General features: G+C 40.1%; 1 non-coding gene across 1 annotated transcript; it reads left to right on the forward strand.

The window, feature by feature from the left end:
* The first annotated feature begins 1,658 nt into the window (after nt 1-1,658).
* Nucleotides 1,659-1,765, forward strand: LOC117706484 (U6 spliceosomal RNA). Its single transcript, XR_004606568.1, has one exon. It is a non-coding gene; the product is annotated as a U6 spliceosomal RNA (small nuclear RNA).
* The last annotated feature ends 15,531 nt before the right edge of the window (nt 1,766-17,296 follow it).

Consider the following 17,296-nt stretch of genomic DNA (forward strand, 5'->3'; position numbering starts at 1 on the left):
ATAAGTAAATCAGAAAAAAATTTTTCTTCCAAAAAGTATTTCTTCATATGTGCAATGATGTATTTGGCTTATGTGGAAATTCTGTTGCTAACAAAGAATGTCCTTCTAGTTTATCATGATACATTTTGTAAGTGGGGTTTCAATGGCTTTTCCCACTAAAGCAAACACAAGTATATAAGTATATCCTCTCTGATGTTTTTACTCCAAAAATAATAATAATGATGATAATAAGCTATTTATCTTAACACATTTGGATTAAGAATGTAGGTTTAAATAAGGCAGGGAAAGCTATGAACACCTCTGGTGAGGTTCAGCGAACATCCTACACAGGGTTCTTTGACATTGTATGTCTTCTCACTCCCAGGAGATAGAATTACCAACCTGTTCGTAGGTGTATTACCAGTGAGGTCTATTGTATTGTTGCTCTTAGGGTTCCTGTTGATGGCACTTCAGTGAGGCTGATGATTAAATAGAATTAAGAAAATACTGTATTTGTATTCGGGGCCCCAGTTGACATTTTGCTCCTACTTACTCATGCTTGAGTTATTAGAATCCACTTCCATCTAAGCTTATTTTATGAAAGTCTTATCTATTTTTCTATTGTTAGGAGTTATTTTTGTTAAAACCAGAAAATTGTCTTTAAGCCGACCTAGCTTAACAGGAACAGGTAAGCCACATGCATAGCAACACGGTAAAAGTTCATAAAAGTCAGATGAGGTCAACTCTTTGCTCTGGAAACATTTACAGAGTATCAGAAATACTTTTTTTAAAAAAAATGAATTAAAAGCACACATTTACAATATTAAAAACATAGAGAAAGGGAAAAGAAGAATCAAGCAGAGACCCTTTAACAGAGAACTGGAGTTCTTCAAAGCACATTTATATGCATTCAGAAATCTTAAAGGAATGGGAAGTAAGCTCCCAAGCAATACTGAGCATAAATATTTGAAAGAAAGGTTCTTTAACTCTCTCAAGAAAAGAAAATGTGCTTTGCTGGCAAGATGGCTCAGTGAGTGAGCCTTCAATCCTAATGTCATGAGTTTAGTCCCTAGGACCCACCTGGTTGAAGGAGACAACCAACTCCTACAAGTTGTCCTCTGACCTCCACACAAGCACTGTGCCACTGGCACACACATACACACACAATAAATAAATAAATAACATAAATAAATAATATTTTACATTTAAATATCTGAAAAATATATAAACTAAAAGAATATCATAAAATGATTGTAAGTATTGATATGATTATTTGTAAAACTGAATATATTCAAATAAATATACAATGTTGACTATGTCAAAAATAATCCATGAACATGAAGGACATTTAGTATTTATAAATCCATTAAGATGTTGTAGTACCTCAATAACTTAGAGAAAGAAAAAAATGTTATTATCTAGTCAGAAGCAGAAAAGTATTTGATTAAATCAACACCTTAGTCATACTAAGGAGCAGACCCTCTTAGCAAAACAAGAATTTAAATAAGACATTTTTGCTGTGACAAAAACCACACACCATAAACCAACACCAGGCATTATTCTTCATGATTCATTTTAAAGGCATTTCCATTAAATTCAAGAGCAAGAAAAAAAAAATGCCTGCCAAGACTACCATTACCTTACCACTATTTGGGAACTACTGATTAACACAATAAGAAGTGCTTGCTTCAGCACCACATGTACTAAAATTGGAACAATACAGAGAAGATTAGCATGGCCCCTGCGCAAGGATAACATGCAAATTCATGAAGCATTCTGTATTTTTGCTTGATGCCTCAGTGTAGGGGAATACTAGAGGGGTGAGGCGGGAGTGGGTGAATGGGTGGAGGAGCACCCATAAGAGGCAAAGGGGAAGAAGAAGGGGGAATAAAATGGGGGTGTTCGTGGAGGAGTAACCAGGAAGGAGGATATCATTTGAAATGTAAATGAATAAAATGATTAATAATAAAAAATGCAATAAGAAAAAAATAAAAATAAGAAAAGAAAGTATGAGTAAACACATATGTTCTATGTACTGGATCTAATCATACATATTTCATTACTTTCCAAAATCAACAAAAAAAAGAAAAGAAATTTCAGAAAGTTGAATAATTACAGTATTAAAAAATCTACACCAGGAAAAAATGATAATTCAATGTGGAGGAAAACATTATTAATAGATACAGATTGTTAGATAAAGCACCTAATATTCAATTAATTTAGAAATGTTGAGAAACTAAGGTTTTCTGTAAAAATAAAAGAAAGCTTGAAAAACAGACAAAATATCATAAATTGTCACAAAAATTACTACATTATTTGTGTTTTAATAGAATAGTAATCAAATTACTTAAGCGAAACCACCATGAAGCTTTTGAGAAACTTATCAAAGAAAATATATCTCATCGTATGAGAATTAAGATTGAAAAGTATCTTTACATTTTTAATGGTCTTGCTATATGTTTTTATAAAAACCCAATAACATCATTTTGTTTCTCCATACATCTTTCCACACCCTCTCATATTCTCCTCTCACTTCTTCTCAAACTCATGGCCTTTTTTACCTTAATTATTATTAAATGCATAAATATGAAAATATAACCTGCTGAGTCTGCTTAACATCACTTTTGTGTGTGTGTATGTATGTATATATATATGTGTATATATATATATATATATATATATATATATATATATATATATGACTTCAGAGCTGGCTACTGAGCATTACATAAGAAAGTCACGATTAATCAAAATACAGAGAACAACAACGGGTTATATGGGGTCCATCCACAGTTGATACATCTACCATACAACTGCACACCTAAGGCTCATGGGACATGGTAAAAAAAAAAAAAAGCAAAAAGATTATAAAAACCCTTTTATGTGCTATACATGAATATTCTTTTAGCCACAACAATAATGGTGGCACCGAAGAAGAATAAAAAGCATTAAAATCCGGGGGGGGGGGGGTATTTGAGGTATGTGAAAAGTCCTGTGTTCTGCATGTTTCTCAGCACTACATAAGTAGATATGGTGGAAAATGCTTCCAATCCCAGCACTAGAGAGGTGGAAGCTACCCAGAAAATTCCAGGCCAGCTTGGCATATATGAGACTGTCTTTAATATATATATTAAAGGTAGCCTAGCCAGTAGAGGTGCCTATTCCTAAACGTGATGAATTGGGTTTCACCCAAAGAGTAGAAGAAGAGAACAGAGTCCTACAATTTATCCTCTGACCTCCACACAGTATCCTCAAAACATGTTCAAATGAAAATGGACACATGTGCACACACATAATAAGTAAATGAATATATTAAAATTTTTAAGAAAAAAACTAACCCAGTGTGCACCCTAATCACTAATTAATTTCAGGGGATGGGTATTAGTTTATGGGGGATATAGGGAAAAAGTCAGATTGCCTTAGAAAATATATTCAAATTTAACATTGATGGTAGTTCTCATTTCTGTATTTCTAGTTTTTACTCTGAGCATATATTATAGTTATAAATCAAAAAGAAAATAATAAATCTTCAAATTTTACTCAATTCAATATTTTTAAAGCACAGTGTTCTCCAAGGCTAGCTTCTCAGCAATGCTCCTAAATAATTGTTGTTCACTTAGATAGATTAAAATCATCTGTTCAAAATGCGAGGGCTGACAGCTACTTCAAGCCTTCAGCTTGCTCACCACTCATATGTAACAGACAGAGAACATTAAGAAGGATGATGACCAAAGAGAAGTATACCATGGAAGCTTTAATTCACATCCTGGAAGAGAGTGCATAACAAATAGCTTCAAGTGAAGATACATACATACATACATGCATACATGTTTTACATGCATATATACATAGACATCATTATACATATACATATATATATATATATATATACACATATACATGCCATTAAAAACTTACCCAATGTCATACATTCCTCCTTCAGTTGATTTGGCAGAATAAAATGCTGTTGAGCAAATATATCTACTAGCATTGCAGGTATCATCTCCAGAGGGGCATCAGACTGCCCTCCTTCTGTGTAGGAGAAAGCTTTTAAACATGCACCCTACAGCATAGGAGCTGATTCTTGCCCTCAGTTTCCAGCCTTAGATTCCATCTCTAGGAAGCAATAGTGACATGAGCAGCAGATCCCAAGTGTGAGCAAAGGAGCTGATCAAAACCATAAGATTTAATCAGTTGTGAGCCCAAGAGAGAAAGGCAAGGAGCAGAAGGCAAGAACGGACAGCACAAAGGGAAAATGAGACAGTCTGTGATTAATAAAAAAGGAACTGAGGGCCAAGCAAGGGAGACTACATGAAGCTAAGGATGTACCTTGGGCCTCCCAACAGGAGAAGGAAGGCTCTGGACTTAGCCACATTTTTCACTGGACTTTTGCAAAGGTTCTGATCACTGGAGATAAGACACAACTCCTAGAACTGTACCCCCAAGTCATAAATTGGTAATTGAATATGAGTAAGAAGTTTTTAATGCATATCTGCTTAGCTGTAAAGCCCAGCTAATGTTTCTGTACTCCTGAAGAACAGTAGCCTGTGTAGAAGCCAAGCAAGTCACACAGGGTCCATCTGAAAGGGAATGGAGGAACATGGTGTATCAAGCTGACCTTCTTTTTGTCCTGGCTATCATTCTTGTACTTCTCTGCAAGAGTCTTGTGTTTCCCAACTTGCTTTTCTACAACCCCTTAGCTAGAATGCTAACCACCAAAGGAGCTGACTGCTACACATCAGTTTAAGTTGCACAGCATCTTATGTACCCAAAACTGTCAAACCCCCCACCCCAGTGGAGCCCTTCTCCCTGTCCTTTCCTCACTGCTCAGCAGGCACCACCAACAAAGTTCTGAAATGCCAAACATGTAGAGGTCTTCACAATGTGGAATATTTTCAAGAAAAGGAAACCAAAAAAAAAAAAAAAAAAAAAAAAAAAAAAAAAAAAACCTTAAACCCTCTCTGTAGAGTGAAACCATATATAAGTCACCAAAAGATAAATCTATAGACCCAGACCACCCACTAAAAATGAGGGAGGGGAAGAGAGCAACATGACCAAATCCATTTAGCTGCATAATCTGCCTCCTCTTCATCCTGCACACCAGCCTATTAAAGGTTGAAAAGTCCGAATGTTAATGCATTAGCTTAACCCAAATTTCTTTGAGCATAAGGCTCTTTTGCAGAGTATTTCTTAACATTTCCTGGAATGCTAAAAATTCAGTAATAAATTAAAGAATGTGACTCAATAAAGGCTGGTGTTTCCTGATCTCCTTCATGATATATACAGAAAAGTGAAAAACATGCCTACTCTGGTCTTGTCAATGTCTTCTTGAGCTTTCTGGTATGTCTCCTCCTGGTGTGCTTTAGGGACACCTACCCTCAGTCACCATAAATAAGTCATGACAGGGATCTGATACACTAAGACCAGAAGTTGGCTAGCATTTCTCCATATTAGATTCCCTGCTATCAAATTAATGAGACAATACCTCCTCTGTAACATATCTAGCAGGTTTAGATCACAAGAATATATAACATTGCTAAACATATAACTACACACAGCTCTCACTGGTCCATGCTGAATTAATCTCTTTGCTCTATCAGGGTCAATATACTCATTGGAGAGATTTCATAGTCTGTCTGAAATTGCCTCAGGTTTGGCCTTGTAAGCACTGACTTCAGCGAGTGTAAGACTATTTCTCAAGCTATTTCAATTTTCCATTTGTTAGTGACAGATGCACACAATTGCTGGGATTTTAGGAACACTGCCTTCCAAACAACTCAGTAAATATCTATGACAGAACACCTTCTCCTCTTGGCTACTCCATCAGGGAGGGGGGCTAGTATTGCTGTTGGCTCTACCTTTAAATAAGAAAACAGCTTTCAAGCTGAATTTCCCTAACAGTCTCTTTTCTTTGGGATTTCTCATTCTATGTTCATGTCCTATGTCCCATTTTTGAACCTTTCTTTTCCCCCACCCCCCACCCACTAATTTGCTTTAACTCCATGCAGCCAGCCTCAATGGGTTTGCTGTATCTCCTTTCAGAGGGTCCTGGCTCTCAGCATGCCTGCCCTATTCCACAATAGCTTAGAAAGCATGAGTTAGCTTGCACAGTGCAGTAACTCATTTGCAACGCAGATCCAAAGAGTCACCCTTTGATCTTGGAAAATATAACATTGTACGTAATTACCCAGAGAGAATAGAACTTGGCAACACAATCACATTTTCCTTGTTACATATTAGAGCAAATGAGACATCACCTGGCTCTGCTGTGTTCCCCAAGTCCTGGCATTTAGATTCCTGCATAAATACAAAGCCACTTAGCGCAAGACCACATACTCCATTCTTTTCTGGAATGAGAAAGTACAACTTTATCATGTAAGGTCAGTGTCTGAAAATTCCACCCAGAAAGAAAGCTAGGAGTCTGGAGCTCTCCAGACTCTACTTAAATAAACCTGGCTTTGTCAGGTAACCTAGACCTCTAGCTAGGGCACTTTTTCTGAACCCACTGAAAACAGCTCCCTGAGGAAATAGGCACAGTGTGGCATTGGAGTACCACAGAGTATGGGCTAGGAAGACCAAGACTTGGATAGAAATATTGCCCTGCCATTTGACTGTGGGAATCTCAGCCATGGAGAGAACTGAATTGGAAAATAGCTGCTTTCCTTTCTCCTGAAATCATCTATGGGTTACCCAACACATTAGTCACCACTTCCTAGGGAACACCTAAAAGACCATTACAAAGGGATTTACACTTCTACAGATGTCAGTATCTGGGCAACACCGGAGTCCCACTACTGGATGGAATGCAATAACATGTAAAACCTCTGTCTAATAGGAAAAATATTCATTAGGAGCAACTTCTGAATTATATAGAGCTGAAACTTCCCTTTCATTTTAGCTAGCTAGCTAGCTATTTATCTGCATACTCAACAATTCCTCCCTTGGTCTTTTATTTGTAGCCATGCCTCTCAGAAGGCCTCTACCTCAACTACCAAGATGATATAAAAAAAAAAAAAAAAAAAAAAAAAAAAAAAAAAAAAAAAAAAAAAAAAAAAACCTAAGGCCAGGTGAGTATTTCAATCCCACTTAGAAGGAGGAACAATATAATCACAGGAGGAAGAGGCGAGGAAAGACCTGGGTGGGAGAGGGTGGGGAAAGAGAAAGAGGTCAGAATCAGGAATGGGGGGAGACAAGAGAAAAGCCCTGAGGGCCAGGAGAATGAATGGAAATATGCAACTGCAGGGGGTGGGGGGCAGGAGGATCCTCTAGAAAGTCCCAGAGACCTGGGATGTGAGAGACTCATGATGTGAGGATTCAATGGGGATGAGCTTAGCTGAAACGTCCAAAAGTGGGAAGATGAAACCTGAAGAGATCACCTCCAGTAGAAAGACAGGGCTCTCAGTGGAATAGGGTCACCAACCTACCTTCAAAATTTGTGACCCAAAATTGTTCCTGTCTAAAAGAAATTCAGGAACAAAAAAATGGGGCAGACACTGGCAGAAAGGCCACCCAGTGACTGGCCCAACTTGGGATTCATACCACTGGCAGGCACCAAACCCTGACTCTATTACTAATGCCATGTTGTACTTGTAGACAAGAGCCTAGCATGGCTATCCTCCGAGAGGCTCTGACTGGGACAGATGCAGATCTTTATTGCCAACCATTGGACTGAGGTCAGGGGACCTCTATGGAAGAGTTAGGGGAAGGACTGAAGGAGCTGAAGGGGATGGCAACCCCATAGAAAGATCAACAGTGTCAACTAACGCAAACCCCTGTGAGCTCCCAGAGACTAAGCCCCCAACCAAAGAGCATACATGGCTTGGTCTGTGACCCCTGGCACATATGTACCAGAGGACTGTCTTGTCTGGCTTCAGTGGGAGAGGATATACCTAATCCTCTAGAGATTTGATGGCCCAGGGAAGGGAGGAAAGGAGGATGCTAATGGTGGTCAGGGTGGATGGGTAAGGAGGTGGGGGAGCACCCTCTCAGAAGCAAGGGGGAGGGGAGAGATGGTGAAAAACTCTTGGAGCAGAAACTAGGAGGGTGGGGTAACATTTGCAATAGAAATAAATAAAACAATAAAAGAAAAAAGAGAAAGAACCCTAGTTAGCCTAGTACCATCTTTCTTTATGGAGATGGAAATTACATCCCCACCCAGAGCCCACCTGAGCCAGTTCTCCTCATTGTCTGTGCCTCATAACCCATGTTTACAACAACCTAAGACAGGCTCAGTCTTGTTAATGAAATAAAAAAGGGGGAGAGGTGGAGAGCCTTTGGGGCTACTTGGCAAGAAGCTGACATAGGCCAAGGACACGGAAATGGGCTGCTTGGCAGGAATATGACATTGACCGAGGACAAGGAAGTAGGTTTCAAGCAAGAATGTGACATTAGACTAGAACAAAGAAGTAATTCCAGGTAGGAATCTAAATCATAGGCTACAACAAAGAAGTAATCTCAGGCAGGAATCTAAATATTAGGCCAGAACAAAGAAGTAATTTCAAACAGGAATCTAAATTTTAGGCTAGAACAAGGAAGTAGGTTTCAGACAGGGAAATGACCTTGGGCTAGGATAGGGAAGTAGGCTCAGATACTTTGGTCATCCTGATAAGCCTTTAGAAACAATGATCTTGGGAGTGGTCATGTAACCTGATTTAATGACTTGCTTTTTCTTTGATTGTGTTTTTTGTATTGCTTGTTCCTTGACTATTTGCATCTATTGTATTGCTAGACCCTCAACCTAGAACTGACCTTAATACATGCATGTAATCAAAATGATATAAAAGCATAAAGGAAGCGGATGTATAGGATAGGGGATTCTAGGGAGGGGAAATGGGGAAAGGGGATGACATCTGTATTGTAAATAAATAAAATATCCAATTAAAAAAAAAAACAACAAAATGATCTGTTGCAAAGGAAAATTAGGCCATTTTTCCTCCAACTTAAGTGCCATTACTCCTAGAAATGAATTTGCATTGAAGGTCCCTCCCTTCTTACTGTTCTGAGGATGCTCACCATGCTCAGCCCATTGTCTTTCTATTCAAATGTTTGTGTCATTTGTCTACCTGTGGGACCCACCCAGTTCATTCCAATCTTTGCCCTTGTTACTACTGAATCTGCTTCCTCACAGCCTGTGTCGATGCTTTCCCTCATCTAGAGGGTGTTCCTACCTGACTGTCACAGTCCTCTCCATCCAGTGTTGTGGTCACATGTTCTAAGACAGGAACCTAGTCTGGAGTAGATTTAAACACCTACTGTTCTCAACTATGAGAATTGCTGGGATTTCTGAATCTGCTTCACCTTACCAGGTTTTCTGTCAGGTGGCAGGGTCCACTGCCCCATGTAACACCAGTGAAAGAATGGACTTGCCACCAGGAGTAAGAGCAAGTAGGCACAGAGCAAAAGGTTTCTTCTTCTATGTCCTTTATACAGGCTGCCATCAGAAGGTGTGGTCCAGATTAAAGATGGGAATCATGATCTCACATGCTGTCGATCTTTCTCTGTGACTTATTCTTCTAAGGACTGTAGGGCTTTTTTTTTTTTTTAATATTTTCATGTGTTTTCTGTATCAACCAATGAGGAAAAGCATTAGTGCTCTCATTTTAGAGGAGGTCACATGGTGGCTCAGAGAGATTAAGGAACTTATTGGAGGCCACAGGACTAGAATGAATAGAAAGCAGTGGAGCTCTGATCTAAGCTTGAGTATAAGGCTCGAGAGGCTGTGCATGAGACTGCTTGATCATCTCTGTAAGAAAAGGACCAACTGGCTCCTCCTTTGGAGTCTTATCAGTTGGATTCTGAAGAGTGAGTGTTTTCAGGGAAGAAACGAGGAGTTTTACCTCAACTGTCTGTGAAAACAGGAGTGGTTTCTCCTGTCTGTGAAAACAGGGGCTGGGTTTCTCCTATCACAGGTAAAGGTGCTTGAATAATACCTGCTGGAACTGTCTTTTCTCATTCTTTAAAAAAAATTCTAGCTGAGATTACAAAAATGTAAAGGAGAAGTTTTATAAGTATTATAAGGTTATATGAATGTCTTTCTATGTGCAAATGGACACTTGTGTAGGGGTATGTATCAGGAAAGACTTTTTACTGAGCTGACATTCAGCCCACAGGAATGAACAGGAGACAGCTTTGGAGAGAACAGGCCTGAGTTTATGTGCTGTGGTGGAGGGTGGCATTGGGAAGAGATAGTCACCTTAAATGGAGCAAATGCCACAGCTTTGAGAAGTGTGAAGTAGTTACATGTTAGTGATTCAGTGTCAAAGCATAATACTCAAAAATATACAGTGAGGACATAGCAAAGATTGATTTCCCCCACTGAAGGAGGAACAATCAGGATGGAAAACCTGGTCCCAAAGACCTGGTCCCAACAAGAATATGAAAGCTCAGAGCATATTGTCATGGAAAAAATACTGCAATACAATTGTGTTAGACACTCAACCACTATCTTACAATGAAACTTTGGCATTTGCTTATCTTCTGCTCTCTACAAAATTCTATGAAATACAAATCTCTTGCAACTTAGCAATTTATGTTTGGCATTTACCTTGATGAAGTTCTAGCAGCAATTAGAAGAAAATAGTAAATTAGAAAATTTTACCAAAATACCAGATTGGTGTGGGGGAAGGGGGGCTTACAAGACAGTCTACTAGTTTGACATTGAAGGGTATTAGAAGTCTTTTTGTCTTACTTCCCAGTTTGACTTATATTTTTTTATAAATATCAAAAAAAAAAAAAAAAGAAGTAGAAGGGAATGAGTCTGCTGAGTGGTGGGGTAGGTGGATATGGGTGGTGGCTTTGCCTATGGTCATGAGGACTGTAGATGTCATTCTAATATCAGTGGTTTTGATCAAAGAACTGAAGCGATTCACATAGTCATCTATTCAGCCATCCATCTATTCATGTTCCAGCCCATGTATTCACTCAGTCAATCATGTGTTCCCCCATCCACTCACTCATTCACCTAACCACCTACTGGTCCATACTTCCACCTTGCCAATAATGTTTTATTAAAATGCCCATGTACTATACTCAGATTTGTCAATAGAGGGGTGAATAAGACAGTGTACCCATATATCTACATTTGGGCAATGTGATGGTTGTTCTTGGTTGTCAATTTGACTATGTCTAGACTTAACTAAAGCCCAAGTGGTTGGATTCACCTCTGAGGGATTTTTCTTAATTAAATCACTTTTAAATTAGAAGACTCACCTTTAATCTGGATCTTTTGAGGTAGGAATAATCCTGTGACCTCCAATAAGTTACTTAATCCCTCTGAGCCACCATATGACCCCTCTCTAAAATGAGAGCATTAATATGAGCCTGTCCTCATTGACTGATATGGGAAACACATGGAAATATTAAAATAACTACAGACCTTAGAATAAGAGATTAGAAAGACAGAAGCAGCACATGAGAGCTATGATATCCAGGGTTTCCATTTCGATCTTATGCAAGTATCAAGCTCAGCTTTCTAGATAGCCAGCTGGGGTACATGAAGCACCGGGAAGAATCTAACAGACTAAATGGCTAGGGGTTGCTGCAGCAGCCTAGGAGTAGACCCATTCATACGTAAAATATAAACAACTGTGATTCTGGGTCTCCAACACCATCCCCATGGATGAAACTACAAAGGAAGCATTGCTTCTTCCCTGGCATTCTTTTCCCAATGTTAACAGCCAAGTAAAATGGCTGCTTTCAGTGTTCACAGGGAGCACTGATAACTCAGAGGCTTTCAGATCTTCACTCATCTTTCCATTATGGTCAAATTTTATTGATTTTGCATTGAAACATTTTTCAGCATTTCCCTAACAGTTGGTGGACAGAAAACAATTGTGTGGGTTTCTCTTTGTTCTTAGTTTTAATTTTGAGAAATCAATATGTTATCCATGATGCCTTCAGACAATATTAAATAACACAATCAACTTGAATTTTATTATGAAGATTATATCTTCAAGAGCATATGCACAAAAGTCCTGGGATTAGTGAGGCTGTAAGGTGTTATGCTTTCTAGGACTTTAAAAAAAAAAAAAAAAAAAAAAAAAGGATCAGAAAGGGTCAGGTGCATGAACAGATCAGAAAAAATAAATTGCTAGACCCAATTCAGGGAAAATTAATAGATTTACGGAAATTACGTTTTGCATTCAATATTAAAAATGTTTTGAAGTTTTGGAATAATCTCAATTTTACCTCCTAGGTAATAAATAGCAGAACATCAAAGAGAATGTGTATGCTGGGGAGGGGGAGGGGGAGAGGGGTTGACACAAAATCCTTATAGCTAAGTCATGAGAGTAGATTCAATTGCAAGGAGCCTTATAATCACCCACCAGGGAAGTAAGGAGAAGCTGCAGCACCTTGGGGAGCAGGTAACTCTTTGCTGTTTGGGGCAAAAGAGCTGGATGGGAATGGGGCGTCTGGGGCTTAGAGGCACATGTGGCTGGAGATAGGATGCAGCCATTCTTATTTTCTACCCAGCACCCTTCAGATGCTTCATGCTAGAGGCCAAATCTCAAAGGCTCTGCCCTCAACAACCTGTAAGGCTGCAGCTGTTGAAGTCTCCTGGGTTTGTTGGTGTATCCCACAAATGGAGGTCAGGGTTTCAGGCAGTGGTCTCCTGAATTCCTCCAAGAAAACAAGCTGTTTCTTTGTCTTCTATAGTGAAGTCATGACTAATAGTAAAGTCAGTGGGTCCCTACTTTGGTAGCTCTTAGAACTGAAGCTAAAACAAAAAAGATTAGACAGAGACACGCATATTTTTGCGTAAATCTGTCTCAGCCCAGCCCACTGAGTGGCCCTTTCTGACCCTCTAGTGCTTTCTGCTGGACATGTGGCAGGATAATAAGTGGTTTTCCTGCAACTGCTTCAACTTTGCTATCCCATCTCCTGTGTGGAAGACACACTGAGAGCACTCACTGGCTTGCCCTGTGTGGTGTCTTCTTTTTGTTGGAGACTTGTTGTCGCCATATACTTGACTTTCCTCCAGACCTACCTGCAGCAAGGAGCTGCATCTGTCAATTCCTGGAAACAGTCAGTACTTCCAGCACCAGGCAAGTCAAGATGTGAGCCTGTGACCCTGTCTGCTTCCTCTGTAGCTGAGACAACACTGACATCTTGTGGCCTAGAATCCTATTTGTCCCAAGAATCACAGGCCAGAGCCAGCTCAACCCTGATTCTTTCCCAACCACAGAAATGAAGTGATCAATCCTCTGTGGACACTACCTGTATGTAGATGCCTCAAAGTCCAAATAGAGAACCAGAGAACCAAAAAATGCAGTCACACTGAGTGATGGAGAAAGTACATAGCCTCTGCCCTGCCCTACGTAGGCTCACCTCAGTGAACAGTTACTCAGCGTGCCACACATGGGAAGTTCAGTGCCACTTAAGGAAATACAGTGCCACTTAAGGGGAGACAGGGTCAGCTTGGGCTAGGATGAGACTCTGAAAGTGACACTGGGTCTGAACACAGTGGCACTGTCCAGAAAGCAAAGGGAAAACAAGCAAATACAAATTCCTGGGATTTACAGGCTACATTCTGTTTACAAGAATGCTTATAAACATTACAAGCATAGTCATTGAGCAGGTTAGCTTCAATGGTATGAAGGGGACATAGGCACGTGTTTTATTTAGGGGAGAGACAGGATGAGACAATGTAGGCAAAGGTAAGAGTCAAAGACCATTTGGGAAATGGAGACTTGAATGCCAGAATAAAGAAATCAAATGTCATTCAGTTTCTGGGAGTTACATGATAAGATTGTATTTAAGAAGAAATAGTCCGTCAACCATAAAAAATTGACCTATGTGCTCTCATAGAGAAAACAGAAGGATCATCATTCCAGGACTAGCAGGAGCTATCTGTAGGGCTGAGAAGAAGACTGTTATTTGTCTTGTTTTCTTTTTATTTTCTTTGTCCATTTTCCATTCTGAACAACTTAGTGACATTTTGATTATCTCAAAAATGCAAGTTACTTTTATATAAGGCAGGCTGTCAGTCTCCTCTACAAGGAAGTTCCCCTCAACAACTAGATAGGAAAAAGCATTTACATAAAATGAGGGCAGGAATTTAGCCCTGACAAGCCAGAAGGATCACAAAGAACCCATCCTTAATCCAGACAAGGGCAGGACAGAATATGATTTCTTGAAGAGAACTGGCTCAACCAAGTACACATGGTGCTCCCTGAACTTCAGGAATCCACTTCATCTCCTACTTCCCACTCAGGGGTTCTACCTCTTCCCAAGCTTTACCATTTACCATAAAGGATGTGAACAGAAACTCTCCTTGGCAAATCAAGGACCCTCAGCTTCACAGGTCACTAGAGAACAAGTAGCCAGAAAGTTTTCCTGGTTTGTTTGTTTGTTTGTTTGTTTGTTTGTTTTGTTTTTGTCAACTTGATACAAGCTATTGTCATTTAAAACAAGGGAATCACAATTGAGACAATGCCTCCATAAGATCAGTCTAAAGGCAAACCTATTAGGCACATTCTCTTGATTGATGATTCACTGTGGGAGAGTCTGGTCCATAGAGGGTAGTGCTGCTGCTAGGTTGGTTGTCCTGAGTGTATAGGAAAATAAACTGAGTTGAGCCAGGGGGAAGCAAGCCAGGAGGGAGCTAACAAGCCAGCAAGCAGTATCCCTTCATGGCTTGTGCTTCAGTTATTGCCTTGAGTTCCTATTCCAACCTCCTTCAATAATGGATTGTGATATTGAAAGAACCTAGCCAGTTCCGTCTGGGCCCTTGCCCCAAAAAGACTCGGGAGACAGCAGATTGCTGCAAGCAAGCATGAGGTTTATTGATCCAGTGCACTGGGGTCCCCTCGCACACAGGCTAGAGAAACCCCCGAGCTAAAGCTAAGAGCAGTTTTTATACAGTTTTCACTGGGCTCATATGGGCAGTTTTACAATCACCTCTTAGACAATGTTAACCACAAAGGCTGGCCACCAACAGCCGCTCCCATGCCCAGTTTCCTGACAACTCATATTTGCACATTATCTTATGACAATGAGTATTAGCTAAGTCTATCTTACCATAGCTCCTGTTTACCCAGGTTTATTGCACTAAGGGCTCAGCTTCCTGATAACCTTTGAATTCTCTTATCCTGGGCCCTTCTCCTGGAATGTGTTTGTGAGTCTTTGGAATGCGCTTCTCCCAGAACCTGTCTCTGGAGAAGTTAATTTTTAAGTTTAGGCTGAGACCTGAGATTCCTTCAATATGAAACTGTAAAATAAGTTAAGCCCTTCCCTTCTCAAATTGCTTTTGGTCATGCTGTTTCATCACAGCAATAGAAACCCTAACTAAGACAGAAAGTCTACGGTGACAGCTAAGACACAAAGCTCACTCAAGAAAAGAAACCATGGACATCTGCACTTTAACATGGCTTCATCCAACATGTCTCCAAAAGTCCCCATGGCCTCTTCAGTGAGTCTGTAATGTACAACTGTTTTCCAAACACTTTTAGATTTTTCTTACATTACATGGGACTTTCCAGAAACAGGCTGACATCAGCATCACAAAGATCATGTGAGATCCCTGAAGTGATTGACGGCTGGATGATGAAAATGCAGGCAAAGATTCCCTTTATCGAATCTACTAAAGGCTGCAAAAGCAGATGTTCTCACCAATTTTATTATACTATACATAATTTTAACTATAAACTGCTATATTTACAATAGACGTATTCTGCTGTTGTAATTAGTTCATTTATATCTTAAAAGTATTGTGTTGTAATTAATATTTGTTAAATATTTATTTTATATAAGCCACAGCAACACAAACCCCCCCTGTGCCCCCCCGGGGGGTCTCCAACAATTTTTAGGAGTATAATAGGGTCCTGAGAGTAAATATTCAAGGATGCATTTACCTGACATATTTAACTTGCTAATTTATCACCCTACTTCCACCCCTCTCACAGTTGGTCACCCCCTTGGGTCACCACCTTAGGAAGACAGCTCTCCTCTTTACCTCTCTGTTCTTCGAGGATGCCTATTCCCTTTCCTACTTCCCAGGCTTCCTCTCCTCCATCTCCCTCTGCTTCCCCCTACTTTCACAGGCTGTGTCCTTGGCCCCAGGCAGCTGAGCTGACAGGCTGTAGGAACAGAATGTTTCTCCCTTTTGTTTCTTACCACCTGTGATGGCCTTGACTCTGCCTCTTTCAAGGCACCTGCTCCCCTCCTTCTGATGATGCCTAAGCAGCACTTCTGCCCAGAAAATGCCCTCCCACTCAACCTCTGTAAAGGGATCATAAACTGAGGAACCTGATAGAATAAACTCTGCCCCTGCTTTTCCAGTATTCGGCAATTATGTCTGACTCTGTGTCAGATGCTGGGACCCAGAGATGAATGTGATATATCTCCTCAACGCCCTCACAGTTTCTAGGAGAAATGAAGAAGGAACTAATAGTTCTTGTCTAGGGAAATGCTTCACAGAAGGTGTGACATTTGACATGGATCATACAAAATGAGGAGGAGTTGACAGGCTGATTAACAAAAGATACCTTGCTTGTGAGGGAAGGATGCTTACAAAGTCATGCAATTGGAAAATACATGGCATGTCTATGGAACTGGACAGCATAATCTAAGTGGACTACAGTCTGCATTTATGCATATGTGAATGGGTATGAGGAAGCTATCTGTGCACACATACATATGTCAATTTGTATGTGTACTTGTATCTGAGTTCATATGTGTATGTGCAGCCATATGTTTGTGCATATCTGTGCATACATGCACTGAAGGTGCATGTATGCCTGTCTGTACACATGTGCATATGTGCTTCTCTGTGTGGCCATGTGAATGGTGGTATATGTATTCTGCAGAAAAGATAAGTGAATGTCCAAGGATGTGCTGGTGATAGGTTATGACACTACAATACATACCAAGCAATCCTGCATGGGAATCTGAGACTGGGACACAATACCTGGAAGGCCACCTCATCCCAGGTACCTCACATTCTGCTCACAGAATTTCAAAGGATGGTGTTCACTACACAGACAGGTCGAACCATGTACCAGGGCAAGTCCACAAATCCACCACTAAGTGGAAACTGATGTTTTTCCCTGTAGAACTTTGCTTGCAATTCTGAAAACTAACAGTAAAACACATTCCTGAAATGTCAGTCTTTTAGAAAGGCCTGTCAGAAAATGAAACAGAATGCTGGGGCTTGGAGGAAACTGGAAAAGACTCTAAGACTTTCCCTGTGCCTTGAAAACCAGCGAGAGCTTGGTTGACTCTGTACGGGAGGGGTCAGGCACTACCAAACTTGCTGTCTTGAGCTTTCCTGTCCTTCTTCCTGTGTTGGCTCCAGTCCACTAAACAGACTCTACATATG

The sequence above is a fragment of the Arvicanthis niloticus genome, chromosome 3 (genome assembly GCF_011762505.2).
Source record: "Arvicanthis niloticus isolate mArvNil1 chromosome 3, mArvNil1.pat.X, whole genome shotgun sequence".
In the NCBI taxonomy this organism is placed as follows: domain Eukaryota; kingdom Metazoa; phylum Chordata; class Mammalia; order Rodentia; family Muridae; genus Arvicanthis; species Arvicanthis niloticus.